The sequence below is a fragment of the Hippichthys cyanospilos genome, chromosome 4 (genome assembly GCF_059441005.1).
Source record: "Hippichthys cyanospilos isolate Australia breed blue-spotted pipefish chromosome 4, RoL_Hcya_1.0, whole genome shotgun sequence".
In the NCBI taxonomy this organism is placed as follows: domain Eukaryota; kingdom Metazoa; phylum Chordata; class Actinopteri; order Syngnathiformes; family Syngnathidae; genus Hippichthys; species Hippichthys cyanospilos.
Window position 1 is genome coordinate 1,292,770 of NC_142372.1, and position 24,903 is coordinate 1,317,672.

At 44.9% G+C, this 24,903-nt stretch overlaps 1 protein-coding gene across 3 annotated transcripts in view; it reads left to right on the forward strand.

Moving 5' to 3' along the window:
• Positions 1 to 24,903, forward strand: part of pcdh9 (protocadherin 9) — a 167,461-nt gene that overhangs the window by 21,927 nt on the left and 120,631 nt on the right. The gene's annotated exons all lie outside the window — the stretch shown is intronic.

Consider the following 24,903-nt stretch of genomic DNA (forward strand, 5'->3'; position numbering starts at 1 on the left):
ACCACAGGGAGCCCTTGGCATTTTTTTTTTTCCTTTTCCATTTCTATTTTTCAAGGCGCCCTAACATAACCAACACGCATCCCCCTATGTACTTAAAAGGAATATGGAGGAGGCCTAAAGGTCGCGTCGGCGAACTTTTGACCAGAGGTGTGTCTGCTGGATCCTTGAACAGACGGGGCAAATTAGACCGGGGAATCCAAAGGCACACTTGCGGGGCCCCGGAGCAAGGCGCTCGGCCCCCGCTCGGCCCCCGCTCGCTCCGAGGGCTCGCGCGCTGGATTCCGCCGGACTCTTCTGTTTTTTTTTTCCTTTTTCGCTCAATATCTCCCGCGCGAAAGGACGACGGGACACCAAATATCAATTGTGATACGGAGCCAAACACGATTACTCACGTCCTCCTCGATATTCGGAATAATTGAGGGCGACACTCGCTGCCCGCTACATAAGAGACTTTGGTTTTGTGTTCGCGTGGTTGCGAGTATGTTTGATATTACGTGAGAGATTTTCCAAACGCTTCTCTTTCTATCTTTTTGAAAACGAGAGCTGCTTCTCGTATTGATGAGTGTGAAGGGCTACGCACTTCTGTGATGACACATTTGCTCATGTTACCCCTAACTGTTATTGCTAATCATCTCCGTTTGAGGAGACGCTAATCGATTCGGTGACCGTATTTTCCGTACTATGAGGCACGCCTTCAATGAATGGCCCATTTTAAAACTGTTTACATGTAACGTGCGCGCCGCATTGCGAGGCACATAGAATAGAAGCTACAGTAGTGGCTGGGGTTGCGTAATGCATCCATAAATAATAACAAACAATTAGAAATGAAGGCTAAAGAAGATTTCCTTTTCTCAAACTCAGACGCATGCCGATGATTAGGTTCGGTTTCATGACGAAAATGCGCATTTTTCGACAGATGTCTTTTTCCGCAAAAACAACCTCATTTCCCGGCAGCCAAAGAGTTCAAATCTCCATCAAAGTGTGTGAAAATAAGCGATGAGCGGAAGATGTGCATCGTCGAAACAAAATTTTACACGCATTTATTGAAAAACTCGGGATTTCAACAGGCTAACGGTCAAATTGCTTCATCTTTTTTCAAATTTGGAGCTACCTCCATCTATTTCTATAGGGAATAGAGTGTAGAATTTGAATATATTCATCTCATTTTTGCCCGAAAATCACACCGTCCGTTTGCTGATGATCTATTTTCCGAAAACGCCCGCGAGCGCGTGTTGGTGACCCCCGCGGTAGATCAATTTTATTTGGATACAGCAAATTCTCCTTAGGTTCAACGTAAAAGGAAAAAGCACATTACTGGGAATAATAACACTGTAAATCTGATTTTATGGGGATTTTCAAGGTTTTACATTCAAGCTAAATGTAGCTAACAACATGGAAATAAAAAGGATAATCCACCGTGATGAATTTTATACGCGGCTATTCAAGGTCGGTTGCTTTAAACACATTTGCTTGAAAAAAAAAGAAGAACCTTTATAGCCGTAAATGAATTAAATATAAAGGAAAAATCATAAAATGGGCATCAAGTATTTCCCGTGACACAGGGGGAAACAGTTGACTCGTTAGAGCTAAACGGAATAATAAACAAGGCGCTCTTAAATCCGGACAGCGTCATCACTAGATTGTCGCCGTTCGCGGCCACCATATAACTTAACAAATGCGGACGCGAGATTTTCCTCAGGAGGGCGCGGCGGGAGAGATATATGCGTAATTCGGTGGACATTTAATGCTCTCCGGGGAGCTAATTAGATAAGAAGTTGTTGCCACGTATAGCCGCTTGAGGGATGCGTGTCAACCCACTCCAGTTCAAGGTATAGAGCGCAGATTGGTATCGATAGTACGCTTTGTCTCGCGCCTCGGGCTCAGACGTAGCGCTCGGACGCCTTTGTCTGGCGAGGCCGGCCCGATAAGGCTCGTGATAAATCTGCCGGCGAATAAGCTGTCATCCAGGTGCCGCGCATGGGAATATTTAACGCAAACATAAAATATAGCTTGTCTGTTGTTTTATCGTCGGGGGTATACGATACGGCGGGCTTTTAAAATACCCCGGCCTTCTTACTTTTGCACTTTCTATCTCCGCGGGCCCCGGCGCGTTGCCGGTAGGGAGCGGGACCTTAAAAAGAAAAAGAATTACAGGAGGCGTTACTCGGAATGGTGAAGCGGAGGCTTATCTCGGCTGAGTAATACGCGGGCCCGTAAAACATTTGACTGGCTTATTTGGATGAAATGATCCGGTTGCGCTAGCGCTGACTTAGTGAGGGTTGAATGAAGAGGTGCGCTGGAGACGGGCAGGGAGGAGGCGAAAAAATCGCTCTGCCCTATCTTACCCCACACAAAGAGACCCGGCCAGGTTTGCTCTCGCCGCGCGCTCCCTCCCGACGATAACGGCTGCCGATAAGGGATGTGCGCCGGCAGATTTAGTCTTTATTTTCCAGGGAACTTCTCTTTTTATTTAAGTGAAAACTTCTGCTGGAACAGAAGACAAACGAAGCGAAAAAATGGCTGTTTGCCATAAAAATGAAATGCAGCTAGCTATATTTTAAAAAAAAACAAAAGCGTTTGAAGGAAAGCGATTTTTCTCAAACCGCTGATTCGTTATCTCATTTAAAGCCATTGCAAAAATCGAACGTATAATATCATGGCGCATATAATTTGGCACAGCCACTTATTCTAAAGACATCCGATACTAGAGTAAGACGATTTCGGATTATTTCGCCAGTCACGGGACCTCTAGTTTCCAGCAGTCTCCAACCGCCGGTTTGCGGCCCAGTATCCGGTCCGTGGATCAACTGGTAGCGGGCCACACCCGTAATAATAAACTATTTCCGTTTAATGTGTTATCTGAGTCTGAAAGCTATTTTATTTTGAAAAACCTTTTATTTTGACGCCTCACCTCAGTCACTTGCGCGCCGAAATTTCACTCGCATTAAGTGTGAGAAACATTACCATTTATGAAACATTACCTTGACAAAACTTAGCGGAATTTGAAACTTCCCATTGTTCCCATTTTCTGACACATTTGTTAAGAGAAAAAAGCAAAGGCAAGCAGGTGGACGGCAATCAAAACGAGGTCTCATCTTTTCAATCAGTCACGTGACGCCACTCTGCTCCGCGCTTCCTTCCCGGGTGTTTGAGCGTCCCAGAAAACGCCGCGGCTTCCATCCGGGGAACGATGAGGTTCCTGGAGCCAGCGAGCGAGCGAGCGAGCGCGGCGGACTCTGGACGGCGCTTGCCCCGGGCCATATATCATACGGATTCCCCGATGAATACGCCGCGCGCGCGCGCGCGTCCGATGATGGAGCTTTCCACTCCTAACACTTAGTCAAGGCCGCTGTAAGCCCCCGCTCCATAAAGATCGCCTGGTTGCGGACCGTATCTTCACAGAGGGAGAGTGCGCCCGTCCACTTATTAATAGCGCAGCCTTTGGCTCCATATTCATAAGCCGAGCAAGACGGAGGGGATTTAATGCTACGCGGCGGGCGGCGGGACTGATTAACATCTCCGAGGATGGTGTTCTTTGATCTTGTTTTGACTCTGATTGGGAACACGCCGTTTGGGGCCATGTGACTTCCATGTGGCTCCGCAGACAAGGGCGCACTTTATCGCTGGAGATGGTCACGGGCTTTGACGATTCTTTATTTGCTTTGCCGGATCTCGACGGGGAGACACGGCAGTTAGAGGACTTTTTTTTTTTTTTGCGCCTGCTATCGTTGAGTCTCCTTTTGGCCGTTTCTCATATTTCGGGGGCAGGGGCGAGGATGACCGGCGTGAATACTTTTGGACTGAGTGCGACTCGGAAATGAATGAGGCCTTGTCTTCATGTGACCGGGGTTGTTAATCTGTAATAATTGATCATTTATTCATTTTTGATCATATTATATATCATTCTCAACCCTTTTGTGTTTAAAAAAACGAAACCAAAAAATCGCCCTTAAAAAACACAAAAGGCTGCTACATGAATCAAGATGGCAAAAATCTCTGCAACTACACGTGTGTTCCAATGTGTAGTTTCCTGCCAAGCCGCTAGGTGGCAGTAGTTTCACCAAAATCTGTCCAATCAGAAAGAACCTCCTTATCTTAACGTCGTTGCCGTCTGCGCCTTTGCCGAGAAATAAGACGCAAATCTCCGATGTATGATTGCTACACGCAAACGCGTATCTGAAGAATTTGACAATATGTGATTATACATTTGACTGCAGAAAAGTTAGCTGGACTAAGACCTTGCCTACTTATAACCAGGGCCTTTTATCGGCACGGTGCGGTTTTATTCGTGCCGAGCCACTAGGTGGCAGTAGCGTCACCAAATGACGTCCAATCTGAAAGAACTTCCGTATCTGAACCTCCCCGCTGTCGGCGTCTTTGGCGGGAAATATTTAGAGACGTAAATCTCCAGTTTATGATCGCCACACACCAAGGAGTTTCCAGGGAGCTTCCTCCCCAAATAAACGGGCACGCATAGCAGATATTGCGAACTCGAGACCTTTCCACCCGTTTGCAAGAACCTCGGCTACGTGCAGACTTTGCCTAAAGGAGACGTTCTTTTTTTTTTTTTTTTTTTTCCGTGCGAGCAAAGGGTCACTTTGTCACTTTTGGTTTCGCGCATGAGCACACACATATACATACCGCATCTTCTATTATTCATGTAGCTTTTCTACAGAAGTGAGTCGGCCAGCTCTTATTATCCAACAGGATTTTCTAATTTGCCGTCTCCCCGTGTGCGGCCGTCATATAAAGATGCGCTTGTAATGCCCGGCTGACCCGAGGCCGGCCTCATTTCCAATTTGAACGAGGCCCGACGCTAACCCGTACTGCGCCCCGTATGTCGAGAAGCCGCCGTTGAGTCTGAAACTCATTATTAGTCTTACACGGACGTATAATTAAGTCGCGCGACGCTGACATTTACTGTGGTATTTTATTTGTATTTTTTTCAGACAACTTGCTTTAACCTGTCTACAACATAACCTTTTACATTATTATTTGATAGAAACACAGAGGAAATTGAGATAAGACGGAGGACAACACTACAGTGTATTACGGCCGTCCGCAACTAGCTGGCCGCAGGCCGTTTGCCACCGAACTGCAAAATTGATTGAAAAGAAAAAAAAAATCCATACATAGATGGAAAATATGTCTTCTGGAGAGATGCTTACCCTTCATAAATGTAGATTTATAAATGTGATGTGTTTTCACAAAATCAGGCTAATGAAAATGAAATATTGAAATGTTAATATAGTCTACGTTTCCTTTTAAAATGATGCATAATACATGGAGGTGTCTAAAAAATTGACAGCTACATCAAATTAGATGTCGTGAAGTTGAAAGGCCTCATTTGGGCGCGTTCGTCTTTTAATAGTGCACGTCGTCTCGTAATCTCTTATTTTCATACGCTTTGATTATAATTTGAACTCGTTCAAGAGGGTGTCAGCAGGGGTGTCAAGAAAATCTGTTCCCAAGTGGGACCAGTATGTGGAATAGTATATTTATACAACTTTAAAACAACAACTTTGAATTTATTATTCTTTTTAAATACTGTCCAAAATATTGCAAGCGCAACATCACCATTAATGATCAAACAACTTTTTTTTTAAGTGCATTTTTATACTTCACAAAATCATCCAGCGGGCCGGATTAAACCCATTCGCGGGCCAGAATCAGCCCGCGGACCATATGTCCGACACCGCCGCTATAACGCAATTGCTTTGCTGAGCTACATGTATTTGGATGAAGAGCTTATTCCATACTCATCTTGCTACAAATTTAAACTGAACGATGAAATATCTACATCTATATATGTGTATGTATATACATATGTATGCATAGACCCATGACCATTTGCCGGTTGGCCGTTGCACTCCACGTACGCATTTCATCTTCTCCGTAGCACGTCCTCCACACACGTAAATATAAAGGGTCATTAGTGTGAGATCTTAGCATTCGGCGCGTGCTTTCGGCATTGGCGCCTCACAAGAAGGACTCCTTTCATCCTTTGGTCTTCAAGTGCGCGCACGTGCGCGTTGAGGCTGCGCAGAGGTCACTACCTTAATGATATAATTGAATGATACGCTTGTCTTGCCGGAGTCCTTAGTGACTAAACGAAAATATGGAAAGCCACCCACTCCAAGCCGCCCCACTTGTCAATAAAGTCTAAAGCAAGCAGGAGCATAAAGGACAACAAGCTTTGCCGGTCCGCCATCTTTCCACGCAGGGAAGATAAAAAGCAGCTTTGCGTTTGGCTCTCCAAGGCGACGGAAAGCCTTCCCCGACGCCGGCTCGGCTTTTTGACGTGGGGCGAGCCTTTTAAAAAGCCTGCTAATATCAAGCGCAAGCAATCAATTCTGGCCAATTTCTTCAAGCCTTAATGGACTTGGAAAGAATATTAAGAGGTTTTGTCTGCAGAGAAGCTTTCTGCCACAGCAGTCGTCCCTCAGCTAATTTGTGTTTGTGTGCCAAGGGAGGCCACACACTGGGACCGCTGTAACGGGCTCTCGGTCCCCCCCTCCCCGAGCCGCCGCTGCCAGGCCGACAAACACGCACGCGCGCGTTTGTGCAGCTATACTTGCGAGGACGCATTCCCTAGCCCCCAGACCAGCACAAATCCTTGCCTAAATTATCGATGATCTTAATCTTTACCCTGACCCCAACCAAAATCCGTTGCAAAGCTCCCCTCTAAAAGCAAGTCTCAACCCTCAAAAAAAGGTCTGGTAAAAGGTAAGGTAAAACCCAGTATTTGTTCCCCACCCTGTGGCAAAAGCCAAAGACACTCAGTGACACGCACGCGCGCACGCACAATACGTGTCAGGATCAAACAGGATGTGACAGATGATTTTTAGCATTGGCGCCCGGCCGTTAAAAGCTAAATTTCTCGGACAAATGTGACATTTTGCGTAAAGATCCCGAGCGCGAGCTCGCGCCAAGGTGGCATTTTGGAATGCCAAGATGAATGCGGCGCGCCGGGCGCAATGCGGGAAGCGCGCCCGATCCTCGGGCGGCGGTCCGCCTGTAAATCCGCCTTTTGTTAACAGAGATCGCTAATAAGACTAAACACAGAGTGTCATCGCGTCTTAGCCTTAGCACGCCGCTCAGCGTAACAAAAACTCCGCACGGAGAATTCTAATTAGGACGCGCTTCCCGCCCGCGACCTCCTCTCCCAGTTATTAGTTTTCCGGGGAGGGCTCGGCTGGGCTTAGGCGCCGGCCCGGGGTCGGCTTAGGACTCCGACTCGCCTCTTCCTTTAATTCTTTGTCCTCCTTCGCCGCCAGCGTTCCTTTCGCTGCCTTTGATGATGAAGAATTTACGGAAGCGAAGGCGTCGGGGCGCGGCTCGTCCCGGCCGTCGGGCCTTCCGACCGGTGGCCTCGCTCGGGGAGGAATAACCACAACAAATATGCACTTAAAACAACAATTCCGCTCTTGTGAAACTATTTAGTCATGATGTGAATATTAAATTTTCGGTTTATTTTTCATGTCGTTAATGCGCGCCAATGGGAGCGGCACGACCTTTTTCCTCGAGTGCATGTGTGCAATGACAAAGGCATTTTATATTTTTTTTGAAAATGTTTAGATTTAAATTAGATTACCGTATTTTCCGCACTATAAGGCGCACCGGATTATAAGGCGCAGCTATCCGTTTTTTTGTTTTTTTTAAGGCTTTTAGGTACGCCTTATAGTGCGTAAAATACGGTCAATTCTGAATACATACATATTTTCCCTTAGAGGGATTGTAAGATTTGGCCCTTTTTCATTATGGACAGCAGGGGTTGCCGCATTTACCATTGCGCCAGGTGTTTTAATCCTTTTGATTGTTTCTCGCCACTTTTTTATTTTTGGGCATTTTGGCTCTGCCAATTTCCACTCCATTTCCTTGCCGCTCTCCGTTCGCGCTCCCCAATCTTTTATCTTTCCCGCGCGTCTCTCATTCCGTCCTCTAATTTGTTTCTCACTTTCCATCATTCAGCCGCCGCCGCCCGGCAATTTCCTTTCAACGCAAACATGGCGGCGCTCCAATTTGACAGAATCCCTCCGTTTTCGCGGCGTTTTCACTTAGCCCGAGTTTACGCCAGCGCGTACGCTAGGCCTTTTAGCTGGACGAAAGGCGGGTCTCGCCCGCGTGCCAATTTCCAGCAGGTTTATATTCCGGGAAGTAAGGCCGGTGCCAAAGAGGCAGATGGTCAGAGGCGGCCGCAAAAGACGCCGGGAAATCATCCCTTAACCTCTAAAGCCCACACCGTCGTTCCGGACGTCCATTTTTCCACTTTATCTCCGCGGTTGCACGGATGATTGAAACGCGGGGGCAAAGTGGAAAGCGGCGCAAAACGGAGGCCGCCCAAAAATCCCTCCGCATGAATTTGTTTTCAATATTCTTTCCCCATTCTTTGACTCCTTGTCATTGGGGCCCCGTTGCTTTGTTTGTATTTGCTCGTCTCGGCGCTGCTGCTCCTCGTCCGTGTAGTAAAGATTTTTTTTTTTTTTTCTTCTTATCCCCTTGTTGATTCACTTCACTAAAGTTTTTTTTTTTTTGTAACCCCCCAATTCAATGCTTTCAGTGCTTTGTGAAGTGTAAGACTGCCCGTGCAATTTAAACTTGAAGAATAAAAGCTTTCAAGATTGCACAATGTTTCTGTGCTTTGCCTCACTGGGGAGAGAGAGTCTTCTCATCAGGCAGTATTTGCAATGATTAAAAAAAAAAAAGGCTTTTTTTTTTACACATAGTTTCTGAATGGGTTGGTGGATTGGACATATTGCGTCACAATTTTATTTTATTTTTTCTTTCAGTCAGACAGTGGCCCATTACTTGTGTTTAATGTCGGCCCATTATCAGCGGGAGCCCATATTCGCAGCTGTATATAGGTGCACACTGGCCTCGGCCTTTTTTATTCTTCTTATGGCCATTATGCTTCGATGCCTCGCTCCGGCGCTGCCCCACGCATAGCGGGCTCTGATTGGTTAGCCGTGGGAGAGCCAGAGCCAGTCGCTTGACCTCCGGCAGTTGTCTCAGACTCGACCGCCGGAAGTCTTGGGCGCATCTCGGACGTGTGACCTCCGACGGCCTTAGTCCAATCTCTGTCTCGACCGCCGAGGGCCATGGTCCTATCTCTGTCTCGACGTCCTTGGTCCTATCTCCGTCTCGACCTCCGACCGCCTTGGTCCTATCTCTGTCTTGACCTCCGACCGCCTTGGTCCCATCTCTCTCTGGACCTCCGACCGCCTTGGTCCTCTCTCTATCTGGACCTTCGACGGCCTTGGTCCTATCTCTGTCCTGACCTCCGACGGCCTTGGTCCTATCTGTCTGGACCTCCGACGGCCTTGGTCCTATCTCTATCTGGACCTCCGACGGCCTTGGTCTTATCTCTCTCTGGAACTCTGACGGCCTTGGTCCTATCTCTGTCCTGACCTCCGACGGCCTTGGTCCTATCTCTGCCCCGACCTCCGACGGCCTTGGTCCTATCTCTATCTGGACCTCCGACGGCCTTGGTCCTATCTCTCTCTGGAACTCCGACGGCCTTGGTCCTATCTCTGTCTCGACCTTCGACCGCCTTGGTCCCATCTCTATCTGGACCTCCGACGGCCTTGGTCCTATCTCTCTCTGGACCTCCGACGGCCTTGGCCCTATCACTGTCCCGACCTCCGACGGCCTCGGTCCTATCTCTGCCCCGACCTCCGACGGCCTCGGTCCTATCTCTGCCCCGACCTCCGACAGCCTTGGTCCTATCTCCGTCTGGACCTCCGACGGCCTCGGTCCTATCACCGCGCTTTGCATGGCGTTCCGCGGCACCTCCGCAGTGCTTCCGCCGCGGTGTTTAAGCACGTATGGTTGTCAATGGTAACGATCTAAAAGAACAGCATGAAAGGCTCATTATGACCCTACAGAGTGAAAATTAGCAGCACTCATAATAGTAGACTGTCCTTCACGAGACAGTCTTGCTGTGTTAATTGGTCCACTGTTCTGCAAGTGATGAGGTCATTCAATTTTCTGCCGAGTTTTTTTTTTCTTTTTAGAGCCCGAGATGATTTGTTTGCATCCTGAACGACTGGTTAATTTATTTGCATATTGAGTCCTTGCCTCATGATTTTCTATTTTATCCCTCGATTAAATTCCGATCAATAAGAGTCGGTGGGATAATACGCTGGTGAATCAACTCCCGTTGAATTTTCATCAGCAACTGTGGTATTTTTCTATCTTCACTTTGATTCAATGCGTCTTTAATTAAACGCAGTTATTGTCAATAAGATCATTTGTGAAAAGCACATTTTTCCCTGCAGATTAGCGCTTTGCATCCGCCTGTCAAATTTAGCAAAACTTGCATTTACAGATACGTTTTAAAAGTTTGAATTTGATTTTCAGATTGATGACGTCGCCGTTCCACGCAGGTAACGTCCGAGGCTTTTTGTCCGACATTTTCACAGCACGCTCCCTGGCAATTTGTACGGCCATTAACAAGTCAGTCCTATATGACAAAATGTCTTCTGCTGAAGCGCGGATCTAAAAATATTCTCCAAATGGTGTACTTTTTCATACAGGACTGAACAATATGTTCAAATTCATTATTTCCAATTGGCACCGGCTGAGCGTGTTTTTTTGAACATCGCACACAATTACGCAAGACAAAGAAGTCCAACTAGCTTCCGTGCCTGGAATAGAAACGGCGCTCTGCCCCAATTAGTGGCCGGGCGCTTCTTGTACTTAAGACATGTTCATGCCTTTCGCTTTTTCCATTAGAACAAATAAATAGCTAAAACTTGAATGATCTCATTTCATAGACAGTATTGCGCACAAAGAGACGTTAAGTACAAAGGCCATTTGAAGCCTCGAGTGAACCAAAGAGCAGCATTGGCGCCCGCTAACTTATTCTGCAATTAATTAACGTCTCAACACATGTCGGAAATGAGCACTCTGCACAGCGCAATATGGAAAACAACGTGGAAAGGCTTTCTTTAACAACAATTAGTTAGCCGTTTCCCCTCCTTGTTTTCTTAAGTCCTCGTTTGGGTCACGGAAATGTGCCGGGTTTACACGTCGTTAATACGATTGCAAAAATGTGTTTAATAAATCGCAGGCTTCAGCCAGCAGGTGCTATGGCAATTTTAGTCATCATTTCCCAGTAAATGTTGTGACGCATGTGCTTGCTTTGTCCAAATGCTGACTTTTTTTACAGCATACAATTTAAATCTTGTTTGAAAACAAAAGGAAAAAAAACTCAAAGGAAATAATGATTGCTTTTTCAGTTTTTTTTTTTTGTGTGTATCAGGTAATACACAAGGCGCCCGACGATGGGGATTGACGTCATTCTATTTGAAAGAATTGCTTGACTACTCATTTGAAAAATAAACAATTCTTTGACTTTGCAAAGCCAAGTTGCTTTGCTAGAACTGTTTTTATGAGAAGACCGTAAGAGGGAAAATGTCCGTAACTACAGAGTGACGTTTGGTAGTTTTCTTCCACAGGAAAAGAAACTATGAAGGATTCAAGAAAACTATTACAACAGTCTTTATTAGTAAATATATTCATATTTTGATGCATTATATAGATTTTTTTGACGTTAGGTTCAAGATTTTACTCAGATAATATGTCTTGGAAAATTGATTGAAAATAGTTGTTAAAAAAGCAATCACCTATGATTAATTATGGAAAATCTAGTGATAAATTGTTCAAATAATATTGTAGTTTTCATATTTAACCCCCCTTACAGGGCAATGATTGAATTAATGAAGGGTGTTGATTAATCAGTGTCCAGGCCCATTGACATCATTCCGTTATATGCCATAATGTTACCATAGAGACGGGATATTAAAGCACGGAAAGCGTCAGTGCGCGCCGCCCTAACCGTCAGCCATATGAACGGAAAACACTTGTTTAAAAACCCCTTTGTAAAATTCATATCGCGCGTTATTGTTATTCTTGGTTGTCTGGTGACAACGGCGCAGCTCGGCTTAAAAACAATCCTTAGAGCTCGTTAGTAAATACCACCTTCATATTACAGTCAGTCCAAACCAATTGACTTTGGTAAATCCCACCGCAATTATACTTAATTCATAATTAATGTCGGGAAGACAGGGGACCTAATTTACACTTGCGCGTCGTCAGTTTCTCCGCGCGCGCTTGTCATTCCGCATGAGAGTAAACACGGCCGGCTTCGGAAAGAAAGGGTGCCTTCTCCGCGCGCCTACCTCGGCCCTCGGGACCGTTGCGCCACGTGACGACGCCGACGGAAAGAAAATCAACAATCCGACGACGCGGTTCAATCAAACGCCGGCAAGTGCGCCCGGCCGCGTCGGCGCCGGGGAATAGCAGCCGGGCGCCGTTGTGGGCCGTCTTCTTTTATTGCCGATCAAAAAGGGGATATTCGCTTTCAAGATGTCGGAATAACGCGGATACAGGTATTTTCGACGTACGTCGTCTTTGTGACGGCGCACTTTGCGATACCGAGTTATATCCTGCACGGGTGCGCTTTGCTTGATAAAGTGACACTTTTGATAGACTTTGACGCCTTGCTGTCTGCGCGAAGACGGAGAACCGTACCCGGCGCTCTCCTTTGCCTGCGTCCTAGTCGCGTGATTTTTGACAGGTTCTCATGCATTCAAATCAACGTGCGTCCATCCAACGCGTCGTTTTTTCACGTCGAAATATAACGGTTTCTGAGGACAGAAAACGTAGTTTTCCGGAGGGGTATCCCGAGTTAGAATTGAGAGATTTCGAGCGAGCAAAATCTTTTTCCGGGCTCAGAATCTTCCATTGTTCGCTCAGTATATTTTTCCATGCTCAAATTCCTTAGTATCAACGACAAATAAAGTCAAGTAACAATGAGCCAGAAAGTAAAAAGCCAAAACAAAATGCTTCGTAAGATCAAGAAGACGAACAAAATAGACATGTTGAAGGTAAAAAAAAGAAAACAACTCAATCACACATGATCCTCTCCATTTTCGTGATATTCCTGCGCTTGGACTCAGACGTTGGTTCAGTCTGCTTCCTTCTTGTATTGAAAATAATGCCGTCACAACCTCAGCTAACACAAGCTGCCGCTAGCGGAAACGGGCACTGGCCGGTCGATCGATTTTCCTCAAATGGTGTCAAATAACAAAAAAAAGATTTTTAAATTAACGTTAGTAGGACACACCCATACTTTTGGCCTCTATTTTTGGAAAACAAAATTGTGTATCTAATATTTGGGGGATCGCAGTACTCGCTGCATTAACGAAGCACTCTTTCCAAACGGCGAAAAGACTAAAAGACGGTCAATCCTTGTAAAGCTTTTTAAATGATGCCCCAAAGCTAACGTTAGGACAATCTTTACATTGCAGTTTTTTAAAACCCTTCTCTTTCAAAAGTATTGTGACAGTAAGGCAAATTTGCAGCCATGCAACTAAATTGATTGGGAAAGCCGCCATCGTGCAGAAAGACAAAGACCCAAAACCCGTTGCCAAAATAACAAAGGAAATCATCGGGGCAAAGCGGTGGAAGCTTTTGGACCGGCCAAGTCAATCTGCAAACAGGAAACCCCATGCGCGTGAATTCTATTGATAAGGAGGCCACCGACGGCAACGTCCTCGCCAGGAAAACAGCCCCAAAACAAAAATAGCGCACGTCGCAGGATCGGTGCAAAAACTGCGAGCGGGGGGACCGTCTTCGGCCACGGCCGAGCGGTGCGTCGGATCCGCGACCTCCGTCGGGATCGGATCGGGGACCTAAAGAAAGCCGCGCAGCGGCGGACGTTGGACCGGGCGCTGTTGCTAGCTGGCCCCTTGTTGCTAGCTGGCCACTAGCTGCGAGAGCCGTCGACTTGCGCGATATCGTTCGATGAGAATGGAATTAACCGCTCCTTTCAAATTAGCGTTGGAATAGGATTTGGGGATTAGCCTTTGTCAAGGCGGCAGTCTCAGGTTTTTTTTGGTGCCTTTTCTGACGAATACGGTTTTCTCGAACATTTTCCGTTAAGCCTGGTTTGCTTTGGATGGCTAACGTTGATCTTTGAAGTTGAAATACTCACGTGCTTTCATTCCACAAATCAAAGTTCCAATACCTTTGGAGTTGGATATGGCTCATTGCTGGATGGATGGACGGACCATTGGATGATATCGCTAATAAACGGATGGATGGAATGAATAGCGGGGTTTGCGGCTTCTCTTCACGGTTTAGAATTTTTTTGAAACGCTTAAATTTCTCAGGCGGTTTTCACCCAAGGGCAACGTTTCCAGTCACAAGTTGTTTTTCTATATTCAAACCCTTTCTTTATTGAGCGAGTTCTAAGCACAGGCGTTTCATTTAATTCACGGATCATGTGGTGGGTGTCAGCAACGCCGCGCTTAGAATCATCTGACAGTCTTTTATAAAGGTCAAGCACGAGCTATTTATTCCATTTTTACTTCTGACCAGATTGCACTTTCAATACAGTCGCATCTTCTCTACAATTCAAAACAAACTCAATCATGTGTTCATTTCTCTTCCCGATGTCCAGAGTTAAGCGTGTCAATTGCGGCGGGTTATGGTATGATTATTTTTTTCTTCATCAATGGCTTTGGCACCCTTTGTTGGACTAACTGAAATACTGTCAGCTATATAACTGCAGAAATAAGGACATCACATTATTTGTGCATAAAAAATGTAGAGGAAGTACAATCCTCTCCTTCTCCAGTTGCTGTACCTATCTGACAACACTTTGGCTAAATTGGGTTTAATCGGCAGGTCGCACATTTAATTCATTTTCACCTTTTATCAAATCACGAGTTATCTTTGCTAATGTTTAAAGCAGTGTGGTTTTGGTGATCAGTCTTATGACTGGAGTTTTTCAGTATGATAATGGGCCTTTGTATCCGCAATGCGTCTCTGTGCCCGGAGGCATGGGGGCCACAAAGCTGCCGTGAACAGAATGCTTTCAAGTTGCACCTAGAACTTCCAAAAAGAAACACGTTTTGCATCGCGCGCACCATTATTTCTGTCCGAGTTGACCTTTCGACCTCCGGGCCGACTACCTGTTAGAATGATTTGTGCAAGTTCGGCAGCAGATGTCCCTGTCTTTTCTTATTTTCAAACTGTTTTGTTGGAAAGAATGAATTTCCCGGTGGCCGACGTCGTTAACTCATTCAATCCCAAAGACATTTTTTTATGCTTTTATTTTTTATTTCCTCAACGGTTGAGGCATTCAATCCCAGGTACTGAATAAACTAACCAATATATATTTTTGTGTATACATATATATTGTGTAAAAAAATGAATATGTTTTTATATTCCCTATTTTTTTAAATGTTAGCTAATGGAGGGTGTAATAATAGCTGAAAAAATGGAGTAAATTAGAACTAAAATAATTCTTTTCTTTGTTGTTAAATATTAAAGTAATCAATTACTCAAGTACTAAAAATAACTAATTACTATACTTAAGGTAGCTAACTACCTTAAGTAATCAATTACTCTACCCATTGACTGACTGACAATGACTTTAGGTCTTTTAGTAGGCAATTAAGTACTAACGTAATTAATTACTGCAGGTAATAAAGTATCTAAGTAATTATGTTCATATTTTTATTTGGTATTCATTATTAACTAATCGATTACTTTAGTACGACAGTACAAAAAGTAATAATGTTGGTACTAAAGTACAAAAAGGTAATCAATTACTTTTGTCATGCGATATGACGTGCAAACACGTCTTTGGGATTGAATGAGTTAAAAAAAAAAAATCAATGTGCCAGTAACATGGCCCATGGCTCAAGTATTGTGACTTTTTTTTGGTCATCTTATTACGTGTTACAGCCAACTTCCTACTAGAGCGACAAAGGCGTGAGGGGAAATGACCTCGATCATGTCTGATGTTTATTTAGCGTTAAACACGCTGCTCGGTGTTTCTGTGGAAAGAAGATTGTGTTCCATACACTTGTGATTATTTTTTATCACAACCTCCATTTACTTAAAAAAAAATAAACTTGTATCAGGGATTTCATGCCTATTGTAAATATCTTTTGATAGGTTTAATAGTCACAGGTAGCGAATGCGGACGTTGAGTTATCTTTCACCTGAATGCGAATCTTGCAGAAATATTTTTTATATCGAGCTACAAGACTGCCAGGAGAAGGCAACGGCGTCTTGCGATATTTGACTGTGCTATTTTAACAAGTGCAAACACGACGACCCGGGAGGTCGAAGAAGCAAAGTCAACATTTTACGCAATTGATTCTTTTTTTGGTAGATGTGCGCTCGTATGATTTTGTGACTCAACAGCGCCGTTAATTCAATTGTGTCTCGGCACGCGCGCGGTGGAGCGCAGACACCAGTGAGTCATAAGTTAGGAGACGGATGCAAAGGGATCGTGAAGAAAATCGGCAATGAGGAGGAGGAAACGGGGGCAACCGCGAGGCGTCGTCGCTGCGGGGATGAAGCCGAGCCCGAGTCAAAGTAGCCTCATGACTCGCAGCGGATCTATGAATTCGTCATGTGCAGAAAAAAAGTACAGCCTTGACAAAACATTGTGTGAATGCTCTCTCAATGTCATGACGCTTGATATGAATTTGAAAATGCCTGCCACTAATATATATATATATATATATATATATATATATATATATATATATATATATATATATATATATATATGGGTAACATTTTCTGCTGATCCGCCAGTCATTACAAGCCCGCCCACACGTCCATCAAAATTGGTCTGACATTTTTTTTTCCACACTGAAAGTTGTAATCGTAGGGCCGTCGGCTACTACCGTAGTCAACCCCCCACCCCCGCCTTGTTGCTCACTTCCCAAAAGCACCCTGTCAAAACTGTTTTTTTTTTTTTCTCTGCTTGTACTCAAATGATGTAATTATACTGTTGCGTTGCACTGAATGAAAGAGCAGGAATGAAAGAGAAACAACAAGACAAATGAAATGAATGGCATAGGCATGAAGCTGTAACATTTGATCACGTCAGTTTAGTTGCGAATGCATCGGGAACTAGACTGCAATTGGCAGTCATGTCCACTGGGAGACATTACCATTCTTGACATATTTAAACTTGGCTCAACCCGCCATTATAGGTGATTAGTGCCAGGCGATGTTATTGCTATATTGCGATAGGAAGTGACGCAATACGCGTATTGCCACACGCCGTTCATTCTCCGTGATATTGCGTATCGGGTTTGAGACGCCTCGGTCTGCAGTGGCTTTCTTATCATGATTTTTGCCGTATTATGTATCGTGTTTTACATGTAAATCATTCCAAACACTACGATAAATATTTCAATACATTGCATTACCACCACAATACATCGAGAGTTTGGCGACAATGCAAAAACTATAGCAGATCAGAACAAATCTCATCTTTGTTAATTCTTCATATTTTCCTGTGTTGCATATCTGTAAGTTATATATTTGTTGCGCGTTAAGTTTACACCAAGAAATCTACTCTGTTGGTTCCAAAAAATAAATACAAATCTGGCGCAGACTAATGGCAAAACGTTTGAATGCGTAAGCCTGATGATTGGGCTACTGCTGTCTTTATATACAGTATCATTAACTCTGAATAGGAACGTCATCGCCCCTGGGTGATGGTTGCAACAGGAACAAATTCAATGGTTTACTGAAAGGAAGGAGATTTTTGAGGTAAATGACATGTTTCCCATTATAAACTCCTGATGAGTCTCCCGGTGGCGAAAGACACCGTTTCAAAGGGTACCACCCATTTCAGCAAACGTCCAAAAACATCCCGGCGCACAACATACGATCGAATCCCTCCCCCCCATACGTACATCTTGGAATTAAGGTTAATTAGGAAAATAATCTTCACGTGCCTTAACGAATGAATCCGTCTGGTGTCTGCGTTTGATGGCGCTCAAAATGAATGGGCGCTTGGCAGTAAAACCAATGACATTAAAGTTAATGCCGGAACATTACTCAGACAATGTGCAAGAAAATAACCGCCATGACAGTTTAGCAGGAAAAGGTCAGAATGGAAATGACTGTTCACTCGTTATGCGGCTCCTGAGGCAACTTTTTACTGTCACTCGTTAATTAGTGTCATGGCAGCGAGCGTCAACTTTTGACTGGTGTGGCAGCTCAACTGGTTTTCATTCAAGTCACAAATGGTGCGTGTCAATCATGATACTATAGACGCGACATTTTTGTACTTTTTGCAATTCATAACATTGGAGGTGCACAAGGACCGCGTTGAAAACAAGACAGGAAGTTGAAAATATCAAATGCTGACCTTTTAGCATCTGCTAGATAATTTAATAAGATGTCTGTTAGCAGTGCTGTTGCGGCTAACGGCAGCTGGTGTTGGCTGAGGTTGCTACCGCATTATTTTTAATCGAAGAATCGGACAGACTGAACCAACGTCTTTTTTCACACACAGATTATTATTAAAACTGAGAGGAAAAAGTTATGATTTCTCCAGCTGATTAAATTAAGAGTGCACCGGTTAGCGAACACGGACAGGTAATCCATTTGACCCATTGCGGTCTTTTGGCATACGCACGCAGTCATAAACTTGTTGAAACACGGATGCCGCGTAACTTTGGGTATTTAGGGTAAAACAAACTCAAACCGCGGTACGAGGAAAAGGAAAAACAGCAGCTTTGAGCGCATTCAACATTAAAGTAGCGAGGCGATCACCGGCCGCTCACAAAGTGGGTAATCTGAAACATGCTTCGTTTACAATTATATAATTTAGGATATGAACACAAGAAAATGAAGATTTTACAAAAAATTAGATTTATTCTGTTTTGCAATAGTTTTTACATTGTTGCATTGGTGCGTCCTATACTCGGAAACTTAGAAAATACCAGACTTTGACCCCAAAATTAAGGGTGTGTCCTTTGAACACGGATGGTACGCAACTTCGCATATTTATGGCAAAATGAGCCGGGTCGCAAGGAAAAGTATTTCGAGTGCATTCAGCGTTACGCAGCGCAGCGTTCCCTGACCCCTCACAATGCGGGAAATCTTAAACACATTATAAAGAATTGCCAAAAGATGGGATTCCTTGTGTTTTGCCATACTTTTGACATCGCTGCCAATCTCTTGGTGCGCCCGGTAACATAGAAAATACCAGGATTTGACTCTAAAATTAAGGGTGCGTCCTTTACACGGGCGCGAACTGACTATTATTGATCAGTCCCCTCAAACCGAAGAGAGAAATCTATGAGTAGCGCGTCCCGATTCGGTGATCCGACTCCGCAGACGTCTGCGGGGAAAATAGTCAACAAGCGTCCCCGCTCGGGAGGTTCTACTTTCCATGCAACACTCCGGCGCCCGATTCGGTCTCCCCGCGCCCCGCATCGGCTCCACTCCTGTTTTTCCATCTAATTGGCCATAAAAACAAGATCCAATTACTAAGGCAGCAGATGCCGACATCAAGCGCTCGGCGTAAATGCATGGGAATGATCAGATTGTTCTTCCTTCATACGATTTTGCATATTCAGATGCTCATTACGCTTTTATAGGATGTGTAAATAAAGTCATCGTCCATTCAGCCCCTCTGTTGCCTATAAAGTCAGTCAACATGAGTGCACGCTGTGCTGGCTGCAAGCGTATACGCACTGGAGCAAATAATCTGGCAAGGACAATCAGAATTTGTTGTTTTTTTTTTTTGTCGCTGTTGGATGGTAGTACAGTATGTTGACAAACAAGATCCATCCCTCCCGTGCCGTGCTCCATTTAGAAATGCCTTCATTCGTGACAGGATCCGAACCACATCCGTGCTCGTTTCGTCGATTTCTTTTTTCAAGAACACGAGCGTTACTATTAATCGTGAAATTTTTCTTTTTGGAGAAAATCCGGCTCATTTTCATACTTTACCTTACAAAGCCATCTCGCGGGCCGGATTAAAGCCGTTGGCGATACGGGCACCGGGGTCTACTTGGTATCCGTCCATGCCATAACGGAGTATCGCACAGCTCTACCACCGTCGCATTCGTTTTCATGTCAAAGTTTGACGCAGGAGTTGAAAGAAGACGTCTAACGGACTTCCGAACGGCGGTTGCAACCCTGACAAAAACTCTTGCGTGATTCTGGCGAGAGCAGCAGAGCGAGTGCCTGTATCTGGGGGTATATTGGCCTTTGATTGACAGGTGTGTCATAGCCAATGACACAGCGGGCAGACCCCCAACCGCCAGTCGCGTTAGCGTGGCGGGTTTGAAGCCGTCGACGTGGATTGTCTGGCCAACGCGGAGAACATGGTGAATTAGAGAAGTTGACATGGTGAATCAGTGGACTTGGCTCAGCGAGCGGCGCTGTGAGCCACGCGGACTTTGCGGCGCCGCAGAGCCTGCGCATCCAGCAATGCGTCACACTTACGGCGCATTTACATTCGGCTCCATTGCTACTATTCGTACCACAAGTACTTATTCTTCTCTATTTGAATACCTTCAACTAAACGCGAGCGACCGCAGAGACTTCCGATCAAATTTGATGGTGCGGATTGGACCGGAAATTTTTCTCAGGCTTTCAAGTCTGCGATGTGTAGTTTGTGTTGTATTTGCATTTTTTTACGAGCCGCCGGGGTCAATCTCCCAGTAAACAAAGGGAGACAGAAGAAGACGTTATGGAAGTATTGATTTTGAGTTTGAACTACACGGTTGTGTTGTGGATTTGTCGACTTCCTTTTTGCCATAAATAACCCGGAGTTGAGCAACATCCGTGTTTCAGCAAGTTTATGATTGTGTGTATATGCCAAAAACCGCAGTTTATAAACCAGTCCGATGGAATACCGTTCCATTTTCTCTAACCGGTGCACACAGCTCTACGTCGTGCCACTCTTTACTCAGCTTGACTTTTACACCGTAAAACATTCCCACGCGCAAACAAGGATGGACTCAGACGTTGGTTCAGTCTGCTCGATTGTTTGATTGAAAATGCCGTAGCGACCTCAGCAAACACGAGCTACTGTCAGCTGCAACGGGCAGTTATACCGATAGCTCAATTTCCATTTTTGGAGGCGTACGTCCGACTTCATGAGAAGGCATCGCATTTATTCCGATAACGGGCAACAGAGACCCAAAAACGAGTCGAGCCTACATTATAAATCATTGGGTTACCCGTCAATCAGTCCGATCGGGTCCGGCCGTCGGTGTTGACGGATAGCGTTGCGAAGGAGATGTTTCAGTGATGTTGCAGTGCGTGCACCTTTGTGTGCACGTCAACAAAGAAGAAAAGCTAGCAACCCACATTGTCAGAAAGATGGCAAGGGAGGAGGCAGAAAACGCTATTGTTTTTGATTAAGCCGATCACACTGCGCCGAAACCGCCGAGACTATAGATATCCACGCTTGGCTGTCTCTCGGTGGTCAGAGTCGTTCACTCCCACCCCGACCCTCTCATAGCCGGCAGCTCTAAACACTGTAAAACCGATTCATTAAAATCTGCTGTTAGGGAGAGGACGCGCACACACACACACACACACACACACTCAGATGAGCAAATGGACCACGGCCAATTATATGATTCCCTGCCAGTTAGAAAGAGATTTAGGCAATAAGCATCTGAGGACGGAGCTAGCGCTCTTCACAGCTTATCTGCACATTATTGTAGTTCGCAAGCCGGAGTGTTGGTGTATATGTTGTCTTTCTACGCTACGCGACGCTCGCATGTAACTCGGACCGGCACGCAGTTAAGGCGCCATTGGAGTTAAGAGATATGCACAAACCTGTCAGCCCGCTTGTAAATGATAGGTCCCGATTTCTCGTTTTATTTTTTTTTTTACGTCCCCTTTTGGAAATTCAAAATAACGGAAGCATATAAAAGGGAGCATTTTTCCAAATGGCTCAGTATTTTTATTGTTAACTCCATTAAAAGGACTGGAATAGAACATGGAGGCGTGGTCTACATGACGCCGGTTTTCTTGCAAACTGGTCGTAAATAAAGCTTCTTGTGTGGGGTTTGAATGTTCTCCCCGTGCCTGCGTGGGTTTTCTCCGGGTACTCTGCTTTTCTGGCACACTACAGGTAGTCATGGAGGAAGACTGCTGAGCACATTGGCCTTGCGATGGAGGTCGTGGGTAGGATTACAGTTCTGGCCTTTCTGTGTGGAGTTTGAATGTTCTCCCCGTGCCTGCGTGGGATTCCTCCGGGTACTTTCTTGCACACCCCTGGTAGTGTGATAACTTAGTGGTCGTGTCATGTTGAACTTTGACATGTTGTCGTCATCTGGGTGAAATTTCAGCTCACTGGCGTTCTCTTTCATTGCTTTGGTGTGAAATCCCATTGATGTAAAGATCAAAGCATTTGACAAAATATCCGCCCCGCATACGGAGGTCGTGGGTTCGAACACGGGTCCGGCCCTTCCGTGTGGAGTTTGCATGTTCTCCCTGTGCTCATGCCCTTTTTTTTTTTTTTTTTTTTTTTTTTCCCGGGTACTCTGGCTCCTCCCGCATTCCCCAAAGCATGCACGGAAGTCATATTAGACACACCAAATTGCCCACAGAGAGTGTGAATTGCCGTTTGTATGCCCCAACAATGCCCGCTTGTAAGAATGTCCGAAAATCGCGGATTTTCAAATTCTCCCCTCGGTCCGGGCATGGCCATAAAGGGGAACACTCCCGTTCTGAATTTTCAGTCATCCACAGTCCAACACGCGTCCACCGGCACAAACATTCCCCCCGATTTTTTGAGTAGATTGCCCATTAAAATACGCTTATGCAGTTTTGCAAATTGCGTGCCCCAGGGTGGGAATTTGTGGATAAAGGCCAGCTCAGATGAAGAAAAAAGGGACTTTATGGCACATACCAGAAGGTGAGCTAGAAACCCGCAGCTTTTAAAATTCATTGCTGTAGCAGCCGGGGGAACAAGCGAAAGGTTGATGGCAAACTCCCATCCAACATTCTAACTAAGGACTCCCTTTTAAGTCCTTCTGAGCTTCATTAATCCCTAAACGCCTCAAAAACCTGGATCTGGGATTTATTTCACTTTTTATTTTCGGTGATACCTTTAGGGCATCAGCGATGCATTTGAAGTGAAAAGAATCAATACGGCACTATAACGTAACCTCTGTTTTACATCCAACTTGACTTTTCCTGACCGACACTTCTGGGTGTTCCTCGCCGTGCGGGTTCGAAAACGCATTAAGCTCCTCAAGCGGCCGCGGCTCTTCGCTTCCGTCGTCGACGCATCGGACATATATAATGCATCGCAAACAATAACGTAGCTGTTACCGAGGCCGCTAGCTTTCATTAGCGACGCTATCCCAGCTCCCCGAAGGCCGCTTGAAACATTTGAGAGTCATTTATGGCCAGCGCGTGGGAAGTGCGACGGAGTCTTTCGACGCAAACATCTTGGACTTTCAAGTGACGCTCGCGTCGCCGAGCACCTTCCTTCTTCCTTTCATAGCCGACAAGTTTAACGTCGCCCGAGTGATTGAGCTAATAATGGTGGAGAGGGTCTATCTGGACCGTCGGCCCCACCGCACTTGACTTCATCTCATTTAGCGGCATTATAGCTTAGATAACATCCGACGCCTTTATTAACTCCGGATTACCTGATGTGGCCTCGCTGTTGACTCGTTTCAATCTGCGCTAATAATAATTCTTATTGTTTTGTGATTTATCGCGGGCTTGTCTTGGAGGTTCTGATTAACACATTTATGAGGACAAAAGTCAATGGATTCCATATGCAAGTGGCAGACAGGCAGTTTTTTTTTGTTTTTGCTGTAATGTGGTATGCATTGCTCAAGGGCACGTGGGCGCAAGCGGGCTAGCATCCCTCTAACAAACGAATGCCATTTTTAACCTTTTTTTCCCAATTCTTTGATCTTCACATCAATGGGATTATACATAAAAGGGAAAGCAATGAAATAAGACTCTAGGGAGCTGAAATTTCACCCAGGCGGTGACGTTGTGTCAATGAATCTGTAAACTGAACAAAATAAAGCCATAAGGTGTTTTGATTAACAATAGGTTGCTTCATGTTCCCTTTAATTTGCTTTTAATTTGAAAAGGAAAAGGCCCTTTTCCATCAAAAGGAAAGCATTGAAATAAGACTATTATTTTTAGCTTCATTTGGTTTTTTTTTTTTTTTTTGCTTTTCAAAACTATATTTAAATTTGACCCTGCTCTTAGTGATGAAGTGAGACTAGCTTGACATGCATCACACAAATCCACATATAATGGATTGCTTTTGAATTACATAGCATGATTTTTAGCTGTCCGACCCACCTGAGAATAGATTTTCCTCCATGCAGAAAATAATTTAAGTGGCCCTAACTGTTTTTTTCCTCAGAGGAAAAAAGTTTGTATACGTTTGCGTTATAGGTCAAGAATATAGAATAAGAGACAGGGCGAGTCAGCTGATGTCCGGGGGGACTTTCCCCACGAAGGAGCACTTACCAGGCTCATTTGTATGACCGCCGCTTCAGCCTGTAAGTCATCAGACTGAAAAGGAGGCGAGAGCCATGCCAGCGCACGGTGATTATGGTCTTAATATATGAACCCGTATTGGGCCATATCCAGGCACAAGTCAAATCAGGCTGCGTTTGATTTTACTCTGCTCTAGCGCCGCATATTTAGGGGGTTTTTCATGTGTGATACGCTCAATTGAGAATGTGAAGGTTTTTTTCTGCTTTTATGGTAGTCATAAATGGCTCAATTAGGCACGGGTCGATAACCGGGTTGACCGTTTAACCGTGGTGTTGAAAAGTCAAGATTTCAATCGCCGCTTACGCCACTGCTTCTCCATTATATTTTGCTTATCCCCCAACTCGACGATAAATAAGCGATGGAAATCAACTTTCAGCAAGTGTTAATTATTTTTAACAGCATTTGTACAGGTTACAGCGGAGTCTAAAACAGAATAAAGTAACCAAGTGCATCAAAGTGCCTGAAACTAAAAGAGAAAAATGATGAAAATGTCTTTTTTATCACAATTACATTTCACACGACAAAAACAAAGTCTTTTCCCGAGGGTCATCTGCACTCGTCTGGCAT